The sequence below is a fragment of the Natator depressus genome, chromosome 5 (genome assembly GCF_965152275.1).
Source record: "Natator depressus isolate rNatDep1 chromosome 5, rNatDep2.hap1, whole genome shotgun sequence".
Classification (NCBI taxonomy): domain Eukaryota; kingdom Metazoa; phylum Chordata; order Testudines; family Cheloniidae; genus Natator; species Natator depressus.
The window spans coordinates 97,823,638-97,848,165 of NC_134238.1; the positions used below are offsets into that span (position 1 = coordinate 97,823,638).

General features: G+C 41.5%; 1 protein-coding gene across 2 annotated transcripts in view; it reads left to right on the plus strand.

The window, feature by feature from the left end:
• Positions 1 to 2,072: 2,072 nt before the first annotated feature.
• Positions 2,073 to 24,528, plus strand: part of APBA1 (amyloid beta precursor protein binding family A member 1) — a 143,860-nt gene continuing 121,404 nt past the window's right edge. Inside the window, exon 1 of one of the 2 annotated variants that reach the window (XM_074953269.1) lies at positions 2,073 to 2,491. The gene's annotated coding sequence lies outside the window, so the exon portion shown is untranslated. The remainder of the gene's footprint in view (positions 2,492 to 24,528) is intronic. The other variant, XM_074953271.1, reaches the window with a different exon arrangement.

Genomic DNA, 24,528 nt, shown 5'->3' on the forward strand with positions numbered 1-24,528 from the left:
TTTTTATTATGTGTGTATAGCACCTAGCACAATAGGCCCCATACTTCTGATTCTCTAGGTACAATTGTTATGGATATAATAATAATAATTAATACCACCCCAACCTCAATACTGCTGATGTGGGGTGAGAATCCATTGCAGATTTCTACTGTTAGTGCTCATCATGATAGTTTAAAGTCCAATATTTAATTTAATTTCATGTAGTAGAATGGGAAGTACTATTTGACACCCCATGTCTCTCCTGTGCACCAAACAAGGGAGAGAGGTGGAGTAACGATAGCAGCAGTGGCATTCTGGCTACACAAGCAAATCTGCAATGCTGTCTCAGGTTCTGCTGTACAGCTGCATGGCTTGAACTGGGTAGGTACAGTACTAACTTGGTTGCCGCTACCACTACTTTCTCCTTGCCTTGGTCATACCTAGGGGCCTACAGCACAATGCCAGTGCAGTTTACTGCAGTGCTAGTACTGTCAAGTGAGTGTACCAGCATCTCCTCAGTCTCACAGAAAACCTGAGCCTTACAGGCCCATTCATGTCCTAATTGTGAGAGGAGAGGGAGGCATTTAGAAAATGGAGTCTTTTTTTTTTTTTTGGTTGCTATTCAGTCAACACTGAAATGCTGCTTTTCATGCTGGGATCTAAGAATACATTTTGTTTGTTTTTTTTGTGAGAATTGAATGGTTTTATTTGATATAACAGTTTAAGCTTTGGGGTCTTACGTGCACACCCTGCCACTGCTGAATAGTGTTAGGTTGTAAGAGCAGAAGAAGATGAAGTATACCACCAAATGGCATATCTTTCTTCTGCTCCAACCTGTGCCCCAGTGCCATAAGGAGTTATTCTTTCTCTCTCTATGAGTACATAGAGCTGGTAGACATCTGCAGGAGGGAGGAAGAGAAAGAAAGAACAGGCACATTAAGTCGATGAGTAAAGACAGCAAGCAAGAGTGAAAAATGAAATGGAAGAAAAAGGGCTCTCTATAGCAGAGGGGGAGAAAAGCTGGGACAGCGATAGTCTAAGGAGAAAGCACCACAGCGCTGTATTCAGGAGGTTTTAGAAGTGTTCTCTGCAAAATTGGACTTTTTGCCTTATTGTACAACATACACATTTGCACTATGCGCATTTTACTATACACTTTACATTTGTAGGATACTGTAGTGAACAGACTAGGGTGGACAGGTATAATGGCGATTTACTGGATGGAATCAGAATGGCTCAACTGTGTGTCATAGGCATTGCAATACTACCAATTAACAGAGAGTCTCCATTAATGGTCGATGCGTCGGAGCAGGATAAATGAAGTTCTATTCCTGCTGATGATTAAATTCTGAATTAACATTAGCACAGTAAACTATTATATTCCTAGATGGGTACTGAGTAGTTAATTTACTTTTCTTCCAAGTATCTCAAAGCACTTTACAAACACAACTTAATTATCATAGCTTATGTGACAGATGGGGAATTATTTATTATTATTATTATTTTGTACTATGTTTCAAGCATCTTTAAAAATCTCCCTCCTTTAAAAAACGGAAGACTTCTATTTATAATGAAAGTCTCAGAGACCTACCTGGACATGAAAAAATGAATGCGCATATACCACTCTTCCCACCACTTCCACAATATCAGGCCACATTTATAAACACAGTTAAATGTGAGCATACGTGCAAATCGGTACATGTGAATGCAAATAACTAGTGGCGCGTCTTACAAGTAATTGAAGACACATTTACTTGATTTGTGCACCAAACTCAAGCAAGTGTATGCTCAAATCTAGTTGCGTAATTATTGATGGAGTTTTGGAAAAAAATTTTGAAGCAAATCCGCCCCATAGTTGTAAATTTCCCCCATTCAATTGGCATTAGTCTGTAACGCAACCTGGGTTATTGTGGAGAGGGTTTTGGTGGGGAAGAGGTGGAAATTTGGTGTAGGGGGTTGCTGTTGATATGAGCGTGGCTCGCTGCCTATCTTACTCCTATCTCCATCGGCAGCTCCTGTTGATGAGAGGGGCTGGTGCATGCTTGTGCTGTGGATGAGAGAAGGGGCCTGGTTGCAACACGGATGCACCTGCTGCTTCTGCTCTCGAGGTGCAAGCAGCTGCATGCCCACCCCTGCCGCTGATGCAGGAGGGACTGCTCCCGCGCATCTGCGCTGACGGAGGAGTAGCCGCTCGCACCCCAGCCTGCTTCCCTCCCGCTCCCTGTCTGGCTGGGCGAGCCCGAGCCTCCGCCTGTCCGCCGGGCAGTCATCACGCCGGGGGGAGGCGGGGCAGGGGCGGAGCAGCAGCAGGATGGGGCTGGCCCCGGCGTTGCGTGCCGGTGCCTGCAGAGCTGGAGGGAGCAGCGGCAGGAGGAGCGAGGAGGAGGAAGATGGTGGAGCTGGAGGTAGGCGCCGCTGAAGTGAACGCTCGTCCCCCGGCTGCCTGCCCGGCTCCCCGGGCTCCGCTGCACCGCGCTGCCTGCTGAAGGGGCCTGCGCAGACTCCAGCCAAGGTAAAGGGGCTGCTCCCTGCCAGCTCCCCAGCCAGCGGTGGGAGGGGGATGCTGGGGCTGGGCTGAAGTGAGGGGAAATAAAGGAAGGGGCAGAAATCCGGCTGGCCCCAAAGGAATTTGCATTTGGTGCTGAGGGCAGGTGCTGAGCCCGCCTGCGGATGAGGGCTCGCTTAGAAGCCTGGCTGCAGGAGGGCCTGGCGGGCTGCACAGGGCTCAGCGTGTGTGTGGGGAGCAGGGGATGTGAGCTAACCTGGGTGAGATAGACAGGGGGCTATGGCATGATTCTTCCCCTCCCCCCGGGATCTGCTGGCAGCTGAGGATGCTGCGAATGAAAAAATGAGGTGGTGGCAGCCGCCAGCATCAGAAGTGCACAGTGGTGTGGCAGGCACTTGCTGTCTGCACCATGCACCAGGGGGAGTGGGGTGGGGGGAGGGGAGACAGCAGGTTTTAGGAGAGTGTGTGTGTGTGTGAGAGAGAGAGAGAGTGTCAGAGAGAGCAAGTGAGATTTGCATGTCTCCCTAAACTGCAATGAAAGCTACACAGATATATTAATGCCCCAGGGGCCAGGTCTTGCTGTAAACAGTGTCAATAACAGTAGTAATTATAAGTGGGGTTTTTTTTGTGTGAGGGGAATGTATTGCTCTATGAACCCTTTTATGTTGGTGTGTGTTGTTACTGGAGCTACTAGATTACTTTCCTTTGATTGAGAGTGCGGGAAAAGATGGGGGGAGGGGGCCAGAGGAGATGGTAGCAACTGAACGGGCAGCACATGGTCCTGGCAGAACAGTGGGTGAAGATGACATCTCCTCCTGCAGAAGGTGCTGCTGGTCTCCTCCTCACTGCTCCTGCTTTGTAAGGAGTTTCCAGGAATAGGAGATTGAGCCCATCCCTGGTGCATCCCAGGGTCTGACACATGCCTCTCTAGCTCTCTGTGTCCGAAATGGGATGGGGATGACAAACTGGTATTGTTGAATACCACTTTTAGGGAGCAGAACCCTCTTGATCTGTTCTTGTCCTAAGCAGTATCTTCATAGATCCTGGTGCAGTCAGGCTGTGGCTTGGTTAAATCACACTCTCAGTCATCGCAGATCTGTATCTGTATCTTTCACCTTCTTTCTGGGAAGCTTGGTTTTGCCAGTAGCAGTTCACTGAGGCTTGTTTTGGTGTCGTCATGTGGAAATCTGCATTTAGGTAGGATACTGGAGACTTAGACCTGAGCTTCCAGAAAAATGACCTGCCTTTCCACTTCTTGTGGTTTTATTAGAATGGGGGATTTCAGCTTGCTATAATGTGCACTACAGATCTTTAAGATTGTCATAACGGCCCATGAACTAAAGCAATGGTGCAGAAAATGGACTGAAGGCATTGATGTTTGCCTGGCTTTGCATATATTAAGGATGAGCTAACAAGGGGGTGTGGGACAAATGAGACATGTCATTAAATTCTACCCTCGTTGCACATTACTTTATACCAGGTGATGAGAACACATACTACCATAAGTATTTTAATACCTCTTTGTTAACATGTTTCATACAGTCTCAATTAACATGCTTTTGAAAATATTCCAGTCACAATACTTTAAATTCCACTGCATTGCTGTCAAAATCTGAACTGTGTCCCCCTATCTTTGCAGCCTGTGGCTGTCGTACCTCCAGAAACAAATACACAACAGATTGTCATCATCAGTGTTTGAGAAATAAAGGGTAAATCTTTTTATAGATATCCAAAAGTGAGGGTCATTTGTACTTTTCACTTAAATCTGAGAGTCAGTTTAGAAACTCTTGGTGTCAGAAATCTGCTTATTATCATTTTGTATTTCATTAATTTCCAGTGCTTCAGATCAGGCTTTCTCTGCCCAGTCAATCCATAGCATAACTTTTATTTTTCCTCTTCTACGCTTCTTTTATTCTGATTTGGAATTTGTTTCAAATGTCACTGTGTGTAATTATCAAAGATTTAGGGATACATTTTATATAGATGCCATCTTTTAAATGTTGGGTCTGTGTTCTTATGCTAGTTCTGTGGAATTATTGTCTAAAACTATAATCTAAAAAATAGTCATTATTTTTCCCCTTTCTGAAGCTCTTCTTTGCCACTTAAGAGCAACCTGTCTATTTTTTTTAAAGCATTGTTTACCAACCAACTAGTGTGTGTGTGTATGTATGTATGCTGAGAAGTTACATTTCTAGTAACTGAAATGAAGGAATATGGGAAATTGTACAAATGCAATAAATAAAGCATTTTTCATCCATTCTGAGTTTTTAAAATTCATTTCTAATTAGCAAGTATAAAGTATACTGAGAACTTGGTTGAAAGAAAGAAGAGCAGCATTGTGTTTACTGGAAAAAAAAAAGCATGAAGTAAGGAAGCTGTGAGTCTGAATTGATTTGGTAAGTAATGGGTAGGCAAGGCTAGTGGTAAATCCTGTAATTCACTGGCCTGAGTTATTGTCCCTTTTTTTTGATTGTAGCTTGCAGCAGTACATTTATTTTGCAATAATGTGCTGTCTTCGCTTAAAATAGAAGTAATGCCATTCTGACTATTATTCCATTTTCTAGCAGATGCAAAGGCCAGCCTTTTAGAAGGCTGTTAAAGAAGAAATATCCATAGATTGACCCTTTGGTTATACAGTGAAAGAATGCTGGGAGAAGTAGATTTTATTGCAAGGTGCTGGTTAGCTAGGAATGAGAGCTGTTTTGAGAGGGGAGGAGGAGGAGAAGCAGAAATCCTTTTTTAGGCTTCCTTCTTTCTGTTTCATAATTACTTAACTTAAAACCAATTCCACTGTATTCTGTACTTAGTGACTTCCCCCCCAGATATCTAGCTATAATGGGTTTTGTAATTCATGTTTCAGGAGGATGTGGGGGAGATCTGTTTAATGTATTTGTTTTTAAAATGGTCTCAGGATGTATTTTCGCTATAGATTAATAGCTCTGAAGGAGCCATTACGTTCTATGACACTTGATGCAATGGTGTAATGTGGTCAGGTTGTGTTTGAAATCGCTAGAATCCCTGGAACCAAAGGTGAAAAAGACTGGCGTGTTCAGTTCAGTGCTTCATTCTTCTGAGACAGATAAATTGAATTACATGTAGTTCACAGTGAATGCATCTTTAGGATGAAACCTTAAAAATGGTGGTCTTGTGTGCTCTATGTGGATATTAAAGATTCCATAACACTCTAAGCAAGAGAATGTTTGTTTATTCCTTGGTCTCCTTGGCTAAAATATGTGGGGACCTGATTGAAAACTATGAGAAACCCAGAGTCTGATTTAGCTCTATGTGGTGTTAGTTAATTCAGGGCTCTTTGACTTCAATGGGAAAAGGAGTAGACTTTTGATTTTTCTGATGTCAGCTCTAATACATGTCTGTAGCGTAAAATAATATTTACCATAAAACCCACAACAAACTTGAAAAAGTTTTTGGTCAGCTTGAAAAATTACACTTCTGTTCGAAAATTTTTAACCTATTGTTGTTAAAAGTAATACCTAATAGTACTAGAACTGAAAGGGATGAGAGGAGAAAACTATTTCTCATCTTTTTTGTGTATTTGACAGTGTTTTATGTAAACTCAGTTTCACTGTTTTAGTTTTCCCTTGTGTCTGAGTGGGTCTTTAACACAGCCACAGGACAGATATAATCAGGAAACTATGATTGTAAAACTACAAAAGTTAGCAGGAGGCAGTGCACCCTACTAAGTTCACTGTGGTACGGTGTAAGTTTGAGGACAGGTTTAGAACCTGAAACTAATTCTGAATTTTTTAAAATGATTATAGATTTCAAGTTCATAGTGTGTCTTCAAAATGACAAAACCAAGGAAAATCAAAATGAAAGCTGAAGCTTTCAACTCACATCTTTACACCCAGGTATCGCAGGTCAGATTCTCCTTCTCTTATGCATATTTTATAGTGGACTAACTCCATTGATTTTAATGGAGTTAACCCAGAGTAAATCAAGAGTAAGTGAGATGGGAACCAGGCCCTACTATGTGTATCCAAACAATGGATGATCATATATATCCTATGTACTGAAGTATGTAGGGTCAGTATTACGGTAGTTAGTTAAGAGAGATTTAACTCTGACTCCTAGCTACTTTGGATTTAAGTTAGACTCTTAATGTTATAGGAGCATATTTTTGTGGTAGTGGTTTTATTGTACAAAAGTTGCCAGTCTTTTAATTAATATGAGGTTTGTAGGCTACTGTCTGTTCATTCACTTCCAAAGTGGAATAAAATAGATTGTGTGTGATGCAGATGGTATTGGGGTTAGGAGTGTTCAAAAACAAAGGATTGATTAATCTTGCTTCATAGTATTGATCGATTTGATGAACCAGCAGCTAAGAGCAGTGTAACAGCATTTGTTTATTTTCACTGTGAGAAATTATGCTCATACAAGGCTGCATGTTTGTTGTTTTTACTGGAAGGGCCTGGGGAAGTGTCCTTGTGTGCTGCTTCTAAAATGGAAATTAAGGATTTTCCTTTTGCATTTTCCATGAGTAATTCATATGGAGACTTGCATGATGGTGATGGCATTTCTCCTAATTCTAAAACAATCTTCCTATATTTTACTGAAGTTGAAACAAGGACAAATATCATTATAGAGTCATAGAAATGAGGGATGGAAAAAGACATTGTAGATCACATAGTGTATGTTGCTGCCAATACAAGATTGTTCCCTACAGTACATTTTCCAGTGCTTTATCTAGTCTGGTTTTGAATGTCTTGAGTCAAAGGGCTTTCCCCACTTCTGTTTGACTGTGGCTAACTCTTCCAACAGATCTAACTTAACTCAGAAAGGAAACTGATCAGAAGGGACAAGATAAAAATATATAAAATAAATGATAGAATGTTCTCCCTGTCTCATAACAAAAGCACATGGAGACATTCAGTGAGATTAAAAGGTGGTAAATTTATAACTGATAAAAAGAAATAATTTTACCCACAATGCATATTTGAACTGTTGCACTCGTTGCAGGACATCATTGAGATGCAAAACTTAGAAGGATTCAAAAAGAGGATTGAACATCAGTATGGATGACAAGAGTATCCAGAGCTAGTGGTTACATACATTTTGGCAGAGATACTAAATCTCCTGCTTCAGAGCTTAATCCTTAATGCTTAAAGACTGGTTTAGGAAGAGTTTTCAGGTGGGGAGCACATTGTTTCACATCTGCCTAATGGGATTTCTTGCACTTTCCGCTGAATCATTGGCTGCTAGGCACTGTCAGAGACAGGATAGTGCAACAGATGGACTGTGAATCAGATCCAGTCTTGCAGTCTTAAGTGATCCTTCTCCTACTTTCACATCATTACTCTTAGCTTCACTTCCATTCTACCACTCTAACTTAACTTCTTTTATCACCAATAAAGATTCTGCTTCCTTCTTGAAGTTGACACCTTTCAGGGAAACTTAAGTTAAGACAATCCAAGGTCCAAGGTACACACCGCTTGCAAGGCCCATGTTGTCTTGTCCCCGCTGTGGCCCTGTTCCCATTTGAAGTGGTGGCGACAGGACCCACCTACACAAGAACCACCTGCTGGGGGCAGACAGCTTGCCATTGCTGCTCCTTGGACAGACTGGAACCTTCATCATTCCCTGCCTATCACTCCCTGTCCCATTCCTGAGGATGGAGGACGTGAGTCCCTCTGTCCCAAGTATAGGACTCTCCCTGTGTGTGGGAGAGCTCCCAACTTTTTGCTACCACAGCAGAAGGCCCTCTATAGGTTGCTCATCTGAATTCCCCGACAGAGGGCTCTGAGTAGGGGGTCACCCTACTACCATCACCCTATCAAAGTCCTCTAATGGGGTGGCTGAGGTCCCCCCCTACAGCCCTCTGCTTTGAGGTTATGGTAGACCCCTTCCAATTCTGGCTTCCCTCGTGGTAGCTGGGGTCTTCCCTTCATTGCCACTCTACCAGCAGCAGTGGCAGCCAGGCCTGCTCTCCCCAGTGCCTGAAGAGGAGGGGGAGGAGCAGCAGCAGCTGAAGTTCCTCTTCCACTGCTGCCCAAATAGTAGTGGCTACCTGAAGGTTGAGCCACCGGAAGATTAGTGATGGTGGTTAGCCTTACACCCACTGCTATCTGAAGAGCCAGAGCCTCCCCCATCTCTCTAAGGTGAGCAGAGCTGCTGTGGGAAGGGCTGCCCCATCTGGATATCTCCTGGTCCTGCAATAGATGTGTCCTGCTTTAGGGCAGTCTGCTCTTCATGGACTCCAGGCTGAGGCGATGACATTACTAGGATATAATCACATTAGCTCCATAGCCAGGAACTCTATACACCAACCCTGCTTTCAAGTACTTGTAGGTAGCTGTCATGTCCCTGACCCTCCCCATATTGTCCTTGGTTCCTTGTTTACCTGTTAGGAATGTTTGCTCATAGGTACAGCTAGTCAAAAAAGAGAAAAGGAAGAAAAATATCACTGAAATTTTAGAATGAACAAAAAAAAAAAATCATGTTTTTTCAATTTGTTTTGATGAAATATACTTTTTTTTTTTTTTTTAAACCAGGTCTGCTGTTTCATTTGTAAGGTTGTTGGGGGCAGGTACTCTTTCATACTGTGTGTTTGTATAATGCCTGATGCAAAGTGGCCCTGATCTCAGATAGGACCTGAAGTGCAACAGCTATATAAATAATAATCAGTCCTCCTTAGACCAACTAACTGGAATAACAGAAGGATTTTAAAATCAATTAACAGCAATATATAAAAGAGCTCAAAGAACAATAGATGCCTGCCTACAATACATGGAAAACCCAAATTCATCTACTTAGCTTTTGTGTAGATATGAATAAAAGGAGCATTTTACATTTTTAACACGTTTTAAAACCCTAGGGTAGGAAAGCCAAGTTTTATTTGAACATGAGTTATCTGGTCAAGGTGAGCCCTAGCAGGGGGAAACACAACTCACACTGTCTACACTAGGTTGTTAACACATTTTTGCTAATACATTTTTAAAATGCACCTTTTATCCTAGTCTGGATAAACCCTTTGAAGATAAAGGTGAATATAATGAAAATAGAAGACACGCTCAGGGCATGGCTACACTTGCAGATGTAGAGCGCTTTGAGTTAAACCAGCCTTCGTAGAGCGCAGTAGGGAAAGCGCTGCAGTGTGTCCACACTGACAGCTTCAAGCGCACTGCCGTGGCCACATTTGCGGCACTTGCAGCGGCATTGGGAGCAGTGCATTATGGGCAGCTATCCTAGCATGCAAGTGACTGCAACATGCTTGTCAAATGGGGGGTGGGTGGGGTGGAGTGTGACAGGGAGTGTGTTGTGTGTATGTGGGGGGAGAGAGAGTGGGTTTTTGGGGGGCTGAGAGCATGTCAGCATGCTGTCTTGTAAGTTCAGACAGCTGCAGACCCCACCTCCCCCCCACGCCCCTCTCTCTCACACACAGCATTCCACACTAATGGTTGCTTTGTCTCGGGGCAGATAAGCAGCCAGCTGTCAGAAATGGAGCTTTCAAACGGCATATCCGCATTCCTACAGCAAGTTCAAAACAATGAGAAGAGTGGCCACTTGACTTAAGGGGATTATGGGACGTTTCCGGAGGCTGATCAGAGCGCACTAATGCAACACCTCGTCCACACTGGCACCGCGGCGCTCCAGTGGGGGCGCAGCAAATGTTATTCCACTCACTGAGGTGGAGTACCAGCAGCGCTGTAGCCATGGAGTCAGAGCGCTCTATGTGCCTTGCCAGTGTGGACGGGTAGAGAGCTAGTGCGCCTGGGGCTCCTTTATTACTCTGTAACTCACAAGTGTAGCCAAGCCCTCAGTATACAGGACTTCTGAGCCTCATTGAAGGAATGGAAAACCCCAAACCAGTGATCTGCTTTTTCTGAATGGATTCCAAAACAACAAGTAAAAGCTTTAAAAATATAGCCCAGAAAGTGCTAAATGTGGCTGAGAGAGGTGGCCCTCACCTCTGACCTATAATTATCAGCCTACAAAACTTTAAAGTTAAGCCATCTATTTTACAGACTGCCAGGGGGAAAGAAACAAAAAGCTAGCTTACTTAAAAGGAAAAAGCTAACATTTCCCCAGGATTTTTATCACATAAGAACAGCCATACTGGGTCAGACCAAAGGTCCATCTAGCCCAGTATCCTGTCTTCTGACAGTGCCAATGCCAGGTGCTTCAGAGGGAATGAACAGAACAGGTAATCATCAAGTGATCCATCCCTTGTTGCCAAATCCCAGCTTCTGGCAAATCCCTTCTTAAACTAATGGGATGACTGCATTCAGAACACAGAAAAAGGTACTCGGGGTATTAGATTTATTACCTTAGTCTCAGTAACCCTCATGATGATTCAAAGAAACATCAACTTTCATGTTTAAAAACCCTGAAGAAGTTTTGAATTTTGCAAGAACTTAAGAGCAGAAAAATTCAGTTAAAAAAAGTCTTTGGGCAACTTCTTGTATTAAATTAATGCTGGTATGAAATTAAAATTACAATGCTATTTGTTAAATGAAGGATTTAAGCAGTTAATCCTTCTTATTAGTTATATGGTATATGCTTAGCTTCAGTGATTACATTTTAATTAATAGGGAACTTCTCTGGTAATATTTGTATGAGTACCTAACTTTTTATGGTCCTGACCTGAGAGGAGCCTACGCTGTCCATGTAGCCTATGTACTGAATAAGGTGATCTATACAAAATACCACTTATATCCTTTTCACGTAGATAGAACTCAGTGAACATTTTTAATATCCTGTACTTTCATTATGGTCCTGATGTTCCCTACTATTGATCTTTCTACCTGACTAAAACTGCTAAGTAGGGCTAAACTCAGATTTCTGCTCTCACTCAAGGACATGGCTTGCCTTGCTGATAATGCCTAACCTTTAAAAGGTTCCAGTGACATAATTCAGATTTTTTTTTTCATGGTTAATTTTATTTAATGTTAAACAAAGTGAGCACATTTCATAGGTCTTGAAAAACTTCCTTTCCAAGAAATATACTAAGAATATGGGAAAAGAAGAGAGGAAGAGAGCTGTCTTTTAGCTTGCTTCATTTTATTATTGACAATTGGCTGGGAACTACTAAGAGAGTATTACTGTATATTTAATAATGCTGGTTCAATTATAGTTTTAATGCCTGGACTCCTGTTCTGTCCTTAACCATGACCTTATAATAAGCAGCCTTCTTACTTTACCTTCAGCAGGGTAGTGTATACAGTTTTAATGTGTGAAAAACATTAAATTTACACTTTTTTTCATTTAATCATTCAGGTGGCAAAATACTGGTTACTCAGTTTAACTGTGGGATGGGAATCTAAGAATTTCTTATCTTTACATTTCCTCCTAAAGACTGATTGGGACTGGGACATGTATTTGCTGCATACTATGCCACCTGATGTATTATTATGGCTACTTCCCTTCACCAACTCGTTCTCATTGGAATGGTTACCTCATTGTAGGTGAGAAGGGACATTATCTCTATGCCCTTCCTGCATATCTTGATTTTCTATCAGATTTATTCACTAATTACTCTTATCTAATACACAATGAATTCTGTCTTAAAGGAGATTTTAGTGCTGTGTTAAAGCCCAAATTAGATAAAGTATCCACACATTTTGGATAATATTAAGCAATATTTTGAATTAAGTGACAGTGGGGAAGTTGCCACGCAGTTGTAGTAGAAAGTGTGCATTAGAGGAATGAAAGCTATCCGAAATAGCCCTTCTAGCAGAGCAGGCATCTTTCAAAAGGAAATTGAAATCTCTGCAGCAAAAAAATGATCAGTGGTACTTCCCAATAAAATAAAGCTTTAATAATATATATAATATAATAAATTCAGTTGCAATAATGACAACATTATTGCCTTTAGGGAACAATCTGCTGTCATACACCCCAGGTTTTTTTTAAAAATTTTTTTGGAGGGGAAAAAAATGTCCTGGCCATTGTATTTGTAGTAGTAAAGGAATATAAGATAAGAACTGACTTTTAAAAAAGCTACAATAGATGCTTTCACAACTCAGGACAACTGCATCTGAATTCACCCTCTATATTCCAGCAAGGACACCCAGCCTAGGCTCCAGGCTCTTCAGCTGTCACCTCTTTTGGGTGGAGACACACGTCTCTCTCCCTTCTGCCTGGGGTATTTCCAGACTGAACAATTCCCTGCTTTTACTGTGTTATTCCCCGGCAAAAGACAGACTGTCCTAAACTGGCCTTTTTGCTTCTCCCCTCAAAAGACAGTGCCAGCGGTAAGTCACCACACAACTCTTTCTAAGCAAACACATTTATTCTTAAGGTGAAAGCGTTACAGAGGAAAACTTATTAAAACAATAAAAGAGCCTACGTCCCTGTTAATAAGCTTACCAGAGATCACCCAAACTCCAGTAGGAGTTCTGGTTGGTGATTAGTCCTTCAAACCACACAAAGGATTTTATTCTGTGATCACAAGTTCATCACCGCTTCAGCTCGGAACCAGCATGCAAGTCCTATGAAGCCTCAATGGGCCAAAAACTTCCAACTCCTCCCTAAGAATTGGGGCCCCCTTTTCCCCTAGAGGTTTTGTCTTTTTGCTGGATCAGAAGGAAGGCCCTGAGTCAGTTTTAACTCAGGCTGTTTAACCAAAAATCCATTCTTTGTCTGTTGTTCCTTAGTGAATTTGGTTTAAAACAGTATATGGAAGTCTTGCTGGAAGTGGCGGTAGCTCTCTGGAGGTGTTACAACTTGAGTGAATGGGCCTAATCACCCCTCGCTGTTCTTAGTTCCTGGAGGGCTGTGGTCCCACTCCTCCATGGAATACAATCCCTCAAAACATTGGTATTTTTGTACAATGAGCTCCTAAAATACTTCACTCAATAAGGTTTGTCCAGGATATCGTTGTGTGTGTCAAATGAATTTTTTAAAGTTGTATTATATACAGATGAATTCCTACTGTAACACAAATACACAGTTCTTTGGATAACTTAAAAATCTTGCTGACTATAGAAGGACAAAAGTACAGTTTGAAGTAGAGATATCAACAGATGAAATTTAAAATGCTATAAGAAACCTTCCAGATGGCAAATCTCCAGGACAAAGTGGTTTTCTCAGTGAGTTGTGTAAATCTTTACACTATAAACTAGTGAATTGAATACTTTACATGCTCCATCATTCCCTTGAACAGAGAAAATTGTCCAATTCCTGTTTGGAAGCCATTGGAAAAACATAAAAATTCAGAAGACTGTAGATACAACCAGGTCAGAAGAGGTGCCCCTAGGCACCCATCAGACAAGAGACTTTTTTTAAATTTCCCATGCTTGTGGTTCCCAGTAGCATTCAAATATCTGGGGTACAAATGTTGCCTAGTTTACCTAAAGTAGTAATGCTAAATTCGCATCCCCTTAGTACATCAGTACAAAAATGTTACAATTTAAGTGACATGCTGTGTGTCATTTACCCTTAGTTTGAACAGCATGAAAGAAACAAGTGAATTTTAATGAGTTTATGGAAAGAGGGAATATACTGCTTATGGAGAAAAGATAAATAGTACAAAGAAGAGACTTCTCTAGACAATTGCATTAGCAACTTAGTTATGCTGCAAAAAGAAAAGGAGTACTTGTGGCACCTTAGAGACTAACAAATTTATTTGAGTATAATACCTTTTCCACTGACTGCATCTGATGAAGTGAGCTGTAGCTCATGAAAGCTCATGCTCAAATAAATTTGTTAGTCTCTAAGGTGCCACATGTACTCTTTTTCTTTTTGCGAATACAGACTAACACGGCTGCTACTCTGAAACCTGCCATTAGTTATGTTGGTTTCCCAGGGGCTTTCCATTAGTGTCACCAAGTGAAGAAGAGGCAAAGCACCAATGTAGTTTGGTGGGAAGAAAATTAGGCTTGGGGGTTTCAGTCCAGCTACAGTATTTTGCAGATTCTGTGGAGGGGAATCCTATCAAAAAAACATATTTTTTGTGGTGTATCTCTTTATTTACTTTCTTTTCAAGAAAGTAAGCAGGTAGAACCCAGAGAATTTGACTTTACTAATGGGTAAAACATCAGTGACCTTTCAAGGCTTTGTATGTGTTTCTACAGTACTTACCGATAGCATTGCAACTAGAATGTTTACATTCAGATGGAATAAAACACTGATGTGGGTCCCTCACTTAGTCAGTGCTATTGAAGATCATTTGTGTTCAGGGTATTTATTGAAGGAAAGAAAAGAGTGAGACTGAAGAAAGGAGTAGGCTATTGAAAATTAAACCTTATTTTGTCTAAGTCCCATTATACAAAATTTCTGTGTTCATCATGGTAAAAAGACCAAGTGTTTTGGCAATGCAGTAATTTTAAATATTAGGTCAAAGGTCATTATCTTTCAGACACTGAAACCTTTCCCCCAATTTTTAGTACAAATAACCAGAAGAGTGTCTGTGCTCTGATAACCGTGCTTAGTTTTGAGCATAGGTATTGCCACTCTGGGACCTGCCTCTATTAATCCAACCCTGCTCTCCAAGTTAAAATATAAAAATTACGTGGAAATGGGGCTAGGAGAAACGTCGTGTCCCCTTGTGTAATCAACCCCCTCCTTCTGTTCCTTTTGGTTGCCATAGTGGTGTTCTGGTAAACTACTACCTCCCACACTTGCTGCTATTTATCATTAGGCTTGGAAGGATTCGATTTATTTATTTATTTTTAATCCATGATAATAGAAAAGTACAAGTAGTAAAAGTAAGAAAAATGCTGTCTGAGAACTTACGAGTTAGATGTAAGGTTATTTACTTTGTATATTTTGACATGATGACAATTTCTTCCTTAATGGTTATAATGATTTAACTTTTTTAATCTCAATATCTGCTGTCATTAAATAATTGTTTGACCCCGTGTAATTTCCTGCAATTGTGAAAATGTAATAGTTTATTCTTAAGCATTTTTATCAATCTGTCAAATATAAAAAAAAATCAAATCTGCCAAGCCTGTTTATCATACAGCGCCAGACACACTGCCAGTGCTGGAGCATGCGGGAAGACACAGTCCCTGCCCCATGGAGTATACATCCTAGGCTTGAACTTTACAACTGTTTGGCGTCGAATTCACCCACTGAGTCTCCTGGGGAAAATCCCAAACATCATGGCTACAACTTCTTAAAAATGAAATTAATGGAATCTGTGACCATCTTGAGCAGGTATAACATCAGAATGCAAAAAGCTCTCCCACACCCTGACTTGCCAAGGAATAAGCCCCTAGTTAGAGTCTGGTATACAAATAAAGTGGATGGGCTATCCGTGAGATGCAGGGGCAACACACCAAGCTGAAACCCAGTCTCCGTTGCAGCGTTCTGGATTGTTTTCTGATGAAGATCTCCCCCTTTCATGATAACCCCTGGCTAGCAGGTGTCAGATAAATTTGAGCTCTTCCTGTTTCCTCTGTCTGCTAAATAGGATCTGTGTTGTGGTAAGAGACAGATAATGGGAAGAACATGGAACTCTGACCTTTCTGAAGCCTCTGGTGTTTTGGGTTCTCCTCTGGATTGATAGTTCCAGTGCCTGTTCTTGCTGATGCTGATATCTCTACCAAACAACAGGAAAGTGAATTCATGTGATTCTTAGCTGTTTCACTAGTGCCCACTCTGTTTTGAATAGCTGGAGTGGAACTGACCAGAAACTTGCCAATTTCAAACTGCTGCTGCTGGAGAAAATAGGAGCAGCTGTAGAAGTAGTTTAGGGTTCTGTTTGCAAACTCAGGAACACAGCACTGAATTGGTTCATATTTGCAAGATTAAGATAATAATAATAATTAATAATGTCTCCTCTTCTTCCCCCTCCTCCCACACTCAGATGCCTGGAAGGGAAAGTTCCTACTTGCCATTGATGAGCTGATTATTTTTTTTTTCAGGTTCTGCCTGACATAATTTTATCTCTGCTTGTAAGCCACAGCACTATAATGTAATAAATAGACATTATATACCAGATATTTGTTAAGGCTGTATCCTCATCTTGGTGCACAGCCTCAGTAAACTTGCCATTCACTAAAACGGTCCACAAAGGAATCTTCCCTATTATGACAGAGAGATGCCTCACAGCTGCTACTGTAGCCTTGGGACAGCATGATCCTCAGCTTTTACTGACCTCCTTCCAACTTGTCCTCCCTCTGGTGGATTAAAGTTTTCATGAATCCACCAGCAGTGATTTCAAGCCTCCCTTTGAATTTCACTCTCCTCAGGGCCCTTCTTAAAGGCTCGGTAAGGTCGGAAGTCTTGGTCCCTTAATTTTTAGCCTTTATTTAGAAAACAAAAGTAGAGCTACAAATCTGTTACTCATAGCTTCTATTTCTCTAGTTTTATTCCTCCTTACCCAGTGATATGGCATGAAAAATCTGACTTTTCATTCCTCATGGTATTCTCCTTTGGACTGGCTGTCAAGTTTGCTTCTCAGAAATAGGTTAGAAATGTTTCAAATGGTCCTTCTAGCCATTGCTGTGCATGATCACAACATTTAAATGTGCAGAATGCCCGTGACCTACTAGGGTAGAAAGGCAGTACAGATTCACATTTTATTCTACATTTCTTATATTTGGAACCATAACATCATTGCAGGTACTCCAGAGATATTAGGACAGCAGATATAAGAGGAGATAGATAAATTAGAGAATTAAATGGAGCCAGGAAAGTTAGAAACAGTACTTAAAATTAATTTGTAGTGTATAGTGCTAGGGCTAGAGTTTATATATGAATTAGAGCAGGAACAAAACAAAGTGTGAAAAAGTTGCTGGTAGGGTAAGGAAGGTTTAGTGACTAAATCACCAGACTGGTAGGTAGGACATCGGGGTTCTGTTCCTGGCTTTGCACAGATGTCTTTTGGGACCTAAGCAACTCAGCTAAGTTCTCTGTGCCTTATTTTCCTCATCTGTAAAACGGGGGTACTGCTTACCTACTTTGCAGGGGTTCTCGGAGGCTTAAATGCTTGCATAATGTATTGAGAGCCTCAGAATTGGAGTTTAGGCCATTGACTTCAGTGGGGCCAGAATTTTACCCCCAGATTGCAAAGCGTTATCGTTGTTTTTTCCTTTTTCTATCATGGAGAGGATGTTTCTTTCTCCTCATTTACCCTCATTCCAGCCTCTTGAACTTCTTCCTAGTTTGTCTATATGACCTGAAATGTCCACTTTTAAGTAGGAAACTTTCCCTGTGGAGTGTGTGTGTTAGGAAGTGGGGATTGAGAAATAGTTAGGCAAAGGAAGACACAAGAAGCTGTAGAGATCTCAGAGAAGTGTGTGGAGGTGATTGGTTGTATTTGTTTTGTTTTTTACATTTAATTGGTTTAAAAAAAATTCATGGAAATCCTATAAGAGTCCTGGACTGGGTTACAGCTAACAGAAGCATTAGTGCTTAAAGATTGGCAGACACTTCACCATGGTGACAAAAGCCCTGCTTCATGGGCTACAATTTGGGAGCCACTGGCTTAATGTGTCTAAATGAATGTTTTTGTCCCTTTTCATGCCAAAGAGTTGGCAGTGTGCGGTTGTCACTCTGTAAAGCTTTGCTATCCAAAATAAAAGAGAGTCTGTTCCTTGGAATAATGAGGAATATATCCAGCTGGACAGCATGTGTACACATTTGAGTGTTGGATGAATCAGATGGTGTGAACTTTTTCTGTGTTAGGACGTTTTTTCAGTGACTTTGTAGAAAAAGAGAATCCCATTGTGACAAACATAAACGTCATTTCTAATGTTGTCGTCTAATCATGCTAACTATGTGGCATGTTGCACTATTAGGTAAATGAAGGAAGTTCCTTCATTGTTATTAGTGTGGTTGTGTATGTGCTTGATACTGCAGTGGGCACGATTTTGATTGCTACCAGTATTCTGGTGATGTATCAATGTCTACTAAACCTCCTTTTTCCTCTTGGATATTTTGTACTGTTTTAGAAGAGAATAATAGTGGTCATGAGCAGAATTTGGAATATTATTCCTACTTACGTAAGTGAAATTCACAAAAAATAATGTCGCGAAATGATATAGCTTAAAACAGAAACTGAATATTGGAAAGTCAGAACATGAGTAATTAAGATTCTAATATCAATCACCTCCTAGATCCCTGGCAACAATCTGCCTGTAGGCATTTGACATGTTTCCACCTGTTCTCTCTATCTACCTTTCCATTTCAATCCAAAGACTCCGACTGTCATGATATATACTGGCAGATGAACTGCCATTCACTGATTGTTTACATCCCAGATGCCGGACCTTCCTCCAGTTCTGCTGAGAGACTATCATGCTGAGCCCCATCCTGTTGGACAGTAGTTTGGCCAAAGAGAGTCTTGCCTTTGCATATTGTAAAACTTGCTGCTTAAGCTTAGTGCTCCCAAAATAATCAGTGTAAACAACTGGAAAGAAAGGTGGAAGAGAGAGGGCATGGAGGAGGGGGGAATAGCCCTCTAAGTGTCTCTGGGCAAAGAAGCAGCAAATCAGACCATGTGAAGGACTTTTACTTTGCTTATGTTAAATCTTTGTAAAGTGATACTTTGGCAGTAAGTGTTGCATAAATGCTGAGAAAAATAAAACACTGCACTGTGCATGCTCCCAGTATGGGCTGGAAACCACAACTCTGTCCTCTTGACCCTTACAGAATGGGTTAGTTCCCATGTTTCCAGACAGGTTGAGCTCCACTTTCTCCCAAAACCCCTACGTAAACAAGATACCTAGCTCATGAGGCCTTACTGCTCTTCCAGTAATGCTGGAGCTCCTCCTGCCCCTGGAAAGGTGGTGTTAGGTTAGAACATCAACAAAGAAGCAGTTTTGTTCAACTCTTTTAATTCAGATATGCAATAGATCAGACTTATGGTAAATTTAGGGGCTTTTTACATATCGACTGTTGGGTGTGTTTGGCTTGTAGATGAAAGGTGGCCAAGGGTAGAGGGGGCTGAGCTAAAATTGGTGTTGGAACTTTAACAACAAACTTTCTAATTGTCTTGCATTAAACTTTAACATTCTATTAATACTTAATTTTTTAAAAGGGATGTATTCTTTTGTATCCATAACCTTTGGTTTGTGTCTTTATAACATTTTTTTTTGTCTGGGAATATTCTTCTAAAGTCTGTTTAGAGGATAGGGTGGTTCTAAATCATGTATGAGAAGAATGAATGTTTAGGCCAGTGGTTCTCAAACTTTTGTATTGGTGACCCCTTTCACACAGCAAGCCTCTGAGTGCGACTTCTTAAATATTTAACACTATTGTAAATGCTGGAGGCAAAGTGGAGTTTGGGGTGGAGGCTGACAGCTTGTGACCCCCACGTAATAATCTCATGACCTCCTGAGGGATCATGACCCCCCAGTTTGAGAACTCCTGGTTTAGGCTGATTAGACACATCCCCTTTCCCCCCAAGTCCCAGTCAACTGCTAAAAGGATTGGAAGACTTAATTGTGGACATGTGTAGGGGAGAAATAATTAGGAATGGTGGGATGAAATTCAGAAAAGAAAAAATATTTGGGTGGGGAAGAAGCATCCTGACTGAGATGTATTAGACTGTGATATAATCTCCCTAGGGAATTGGTTGAAGCAACATTTGCTAGAGAATTTAATACTAGACTGTACAGACCACTGGAGAAAATACTATAAAGAACAGTGTTCAACTGAATGACCTAATAGGTCTTTTCCATCTCTGCTGTCTGTAATCAGGGATGATTTCACTGTGTTTTTTATAAGACCTTTGTCACCAGATATCAATACGGAGTTGCAATTGTTGGGTTTTTCCATGAATTACGTGCCTTTTGTTATCTCGTAAATTATCTTCCATTTTAGTTTTGCTCTTGAAACAATGTTGGTTGCTTGCTTCTAGAATCCAAGTGCAGATGTGATTTGTTTTATTTTTGTTGTTGTCTTGATTTATGTATATATTTTTAAACTTTACTACATTTTATTTAAAATACTAGGACTTTCCATTCTGTCTAAGGGAGATTGCAATAGTACAGATAGGTCAGAAAGATATCTAATTGGGGATTTTGGATCTTGCAATGCAATGATGATGTAAAAAAATCAGTGGCATTCTTCGGGGGGGGTGTGTGTGTCGCTAACATTTTTATAAACACCTGTTGGTGTTTTATAAACACCTCATATATGTAGTCCTGTGTGCACCTCTTGTCTCCTCCCCCTCCCCATTTTTTTTAAGTATGGGAAAATTTAGAATTTATAGAAAGGCAATTTAAATGATAAGGAGAGGACATACAATGAATAACTAAGAGAGCTTAATTTACATAGACTGGATGAAAGGAGATTAAAGGGAGACATGATAATACTGTACAAATGCCTTCAAGGAAATAATACCCAGGGTGGAAGGGGATTAGTCACGTTTTCTGAATGTGGTAAGACAAGGAATGATGGCCTAAAGCTGAAAATGGGGAGAGTATCATACTAGACACTTGGAGAAATTGTTATAATGAAACTAGATTAGGTGAAGCAGTACTAGGGTTTATGTTGGGAAATGATTTGTAGGGCTCAAGGGGTCAGATTAGATGAGCTGAGAGCTTTGCTGGCCCTAGCCTCTCTGATCCTATGGGCATTCTCCAGGTGGTGGGGACAGTACGTTTTACTAAATATGTTCAGTTTGTCACTGTTGTCTTTGTGTTTTGTGCATTAATTTTTTAATACATTGAGTAGTTCTAATAATTTCATCGTGTTGAGAGGTAACCCAAATTGTCTTTTCACATCCCTGCGGACAGTTCTTAGTCATTCTGTTGGAGCCCTGAGTTTCTCCCTTGCCACTTCCTGCTGCACCTCACCTCCTCTTATTCCCACCCCTTTAAACTCTGGTATTCTGGCAACCAAGTCTTCTAGGTAACCAAGCCTTATGGAGATTTCTTTGGAGTCTATCACTGCCACTTGCTAATCATCTTGATCGATTCTCCGCTGAGTGACTTGTGGCAGTTTCCCACAGCCATCTGTCTATTTTGGTTGTTTTGCAGCTACCTATCACCATAGTATCTAAGCTCCTGGAGCAGAGTACGTTACCTTTGGAGCAATTGCAGCCCTATTAGTCCAGGCTTAAAAGACAGTTAGTAAGCATCAAGCTCAGGTCTATTGCGTGGTAAAGTAATGAACTACACCTAAGCTGCTGGCTTGGCACCAGGTCTAGTAAAAAATTAGGAAATAGTTCTAGAGCAGTGGTTCTCAAAGGCAGTCCGCTGCTTGTTCAGGGAAAGCCCCTGGTGGGCCGGACCGGTTTGTTTACCTGCCACGTCTGCAGGTTTGGCCAGTCGCGGCTCCCACTGGCCGCAGTTCGCTGCTCCAGGCCAATGGGGGCTGCAGTAAGTGGCGCGGGCTAAGGGACGTGCTGGTCGCCGTTCCCACAGCCCCCATTGGCCTGGAGCAGCGAACCGCGGCCAGTGGAAGCCGCGATCGGCCGAACCTGTGGATGCGGCAGGTAAACAAACTGTTCCGGCCCGCCAGGGGCTTTCTCTGAAGAAGCGGCGGACCGGCTTTGAGAACCACTGTTCTAGAGCATTTTACTACATTGGCTAATTCCATAAACATTTTAAAAAATGGAGCAACTTGATTTTTCTTCCCTCTTCTTCAAGCATGTAGTAATCTAACAAAAATTCTGATAAGGTTTTTGCTTCTTATGCACCGAAGAGGGTGTTGCATGTTCCAAGGCAACAGGGAGTGAAACGTTGCATACTTCAGAACAAAGCAGAATTAATCTGGAGTATGCAAATAACACAGGAATAGTTGTTTAAAATCTCCACTTTTGCCTTTTAAAACATTGTAGGAAATTATTTAGGTTGCCAAACCAAATAACTGGAGACAGAAGTAGTAGGGTAAATTTTTCCCCATTATTGGTAGCGTTGGAGGGATCACGTCTAGGTTGGAGAGGATAGTTCAGTCTCCCTGGCCCACGCTGTCCTGGGCTGTCCTGGGCCCCTCCACTGAGATTGCCAGCAAGTTTGCCACCTGTTGTGGTGGTGGTTTTTGTGATGTGGGAGTCTGTTCACTGAGAATGCGGTAACTTGTTTCATATGATATTTTTATTTATTGACAATTAAGTCTTTCAATTATATTTCACACATGCCATATCTTCCTTAGATTGTGGTCCATAATTGAGGAAGTTAAGTCTGGAAAATCAAGGTGTGGCCTACAGTTTTGTTCAGTATACAACTTCTGGAAATCTTAAAGGGGTTATGCGTATTAACCCTTCATGTATCATGCACTGTAGGATTAGCCATTTTTTTCTATGAGTATTTTGTGATTGAAAAACACCATTGGGTACATTATCAACTCCAAAACCCTGTCTGTCTGAAAATGCATGATTGATTTTTTTTGTTTGTTTGTTCATAACAACCAAGATTAATATCATTCAAAGATATGCATGGGTCTTTTTTTCAGTTTTATTTAGTGCATTTGACAGCAGTTTGTATATAGTCAGTTTTACCTGTTTGTGTGGGTCTTTTACACAGTAACAGTGGAGAGAAAAACATATTTAAAACAGGAAAATGACTGTAAAGCCACAAAAATTGGCATGAGTACTCAGCCAGGTACAGTATTTGAAACTCACTTGTTAGAACTTATTAAATTTCAGATTCATGGTGTCTGTTAGTCTAAAAATGAGGTTCAGTGTATTCAAAATTAGGGATGTGAAATGTTAACTGGTTAACTGATAAGCATCAGTCTTGCTGGTAGCGTATTCAGTAAACGGTAAGGGGGCTGAGGCTACTACGACTACTGTGAAGACCGCCCTACTTCCAGCTGGGATTCCAGGTGCCGGGCTGGCAGCGGAGCCCCACATAAAATGTGGGGGTGCTGCAGCCCCCCCTGCACCCGTAGTTCCTGTGCCTGTGTTGTGAACTTGTTAACAGTTAAACATTTAACCAATACAATTTTAATAGTTTAAACGGTTACTTTTTAAAACCACTATTTACATCCCTATTCAAAATTACAAGCGGAAAGTCTGAGGAATATGTAGTATCACCGTGAGAATACTACATAGCCCTTGGATGTAGGTAATGAAAATAATTTTCAAGGAATCTCTGGCTAATTTTTCTCTTTGTGCATCAAAACCCATAAGCAATGAGTTGAAGATGCATTGTGATTTAACATCTAGGGAAAACAGTTAGTTGATTTTGCTTTAAAATAATTGAAATTAAAGGTAATGTCCCACATGTAAACATTTAGTTTTTTTTGGATTGTAATTATTATGTATTTTCTGTTTACATTTTCACTAATTGCTTACTTTAGAAGCTCTGGTAGAAATGCCCCACAGAGTTCAGTGCATTAATATTTTCAGAGTAATGAACAGGCCAGCAGTGCACAACATCATAGAGGGTTCTGAATAGCAGCGGAGACTATGCTTTTAAGCAATGACATCCAGAAGCATTGAGGTGGAAATTAGTGAAAGTGAAGGGCATTATCTGTGTTATTTGTTCTAAATTTAGCTAACTCTGCCCTAAGTAACATTTCTTTCCTGATGACCCCAAGTTTATAAACTTTGCCCACCCCTGCACTAATGCATTGTTGCCAGACTATGGCCCGTGGGCCACATCCGGCTCGCCAGCCATTTTAATCCCGCCCTTGAGCTCCAGCTTGGGAGTGGAGTCTGGGGCTTGCCCCGCTCCGGTGCTTCAACTGGGGAGCAGGGTCAGGGGCCACCCTGCGCAGCTCCCAGAAACAGCGACGTCCCCTCTCCGGCTCCTACACATGGGGCAGCCAGGGGGCTCTGCTCCGCATGTTGGGAACCATGGCCAATGGGAGCTGTAGGGGCGGCGCCTGTGGACAGGGCAGAGCGCAGCAGAGCCGCCTGGCTGCACCTCCGTGTAGGAGCCAGAGAGGGGGGACGTGCTGCGCTTCCAGGAGCCTCTTGAGGTAAGAGCTGCTTGGAGCCTACACTCCTGAGCCACCCTCCCGTCCTCCAAACCCCTCTGTCCCAGCCTGGAGCACCCTCCTGCACCCCAAACCCCTCATCCCCAGCCCCACCCCGGAGCCTGCACCCCAGCCTGAAATTATGTCAGTGACTGAAAGCTATGTTGAATTCATTGCAGCTATGTCAATTGACAATCAAAGCCATTAGAATAATATATCCCATAGTATTTAATACATGTTCTTTGTTCTGTGCTTATCAGATA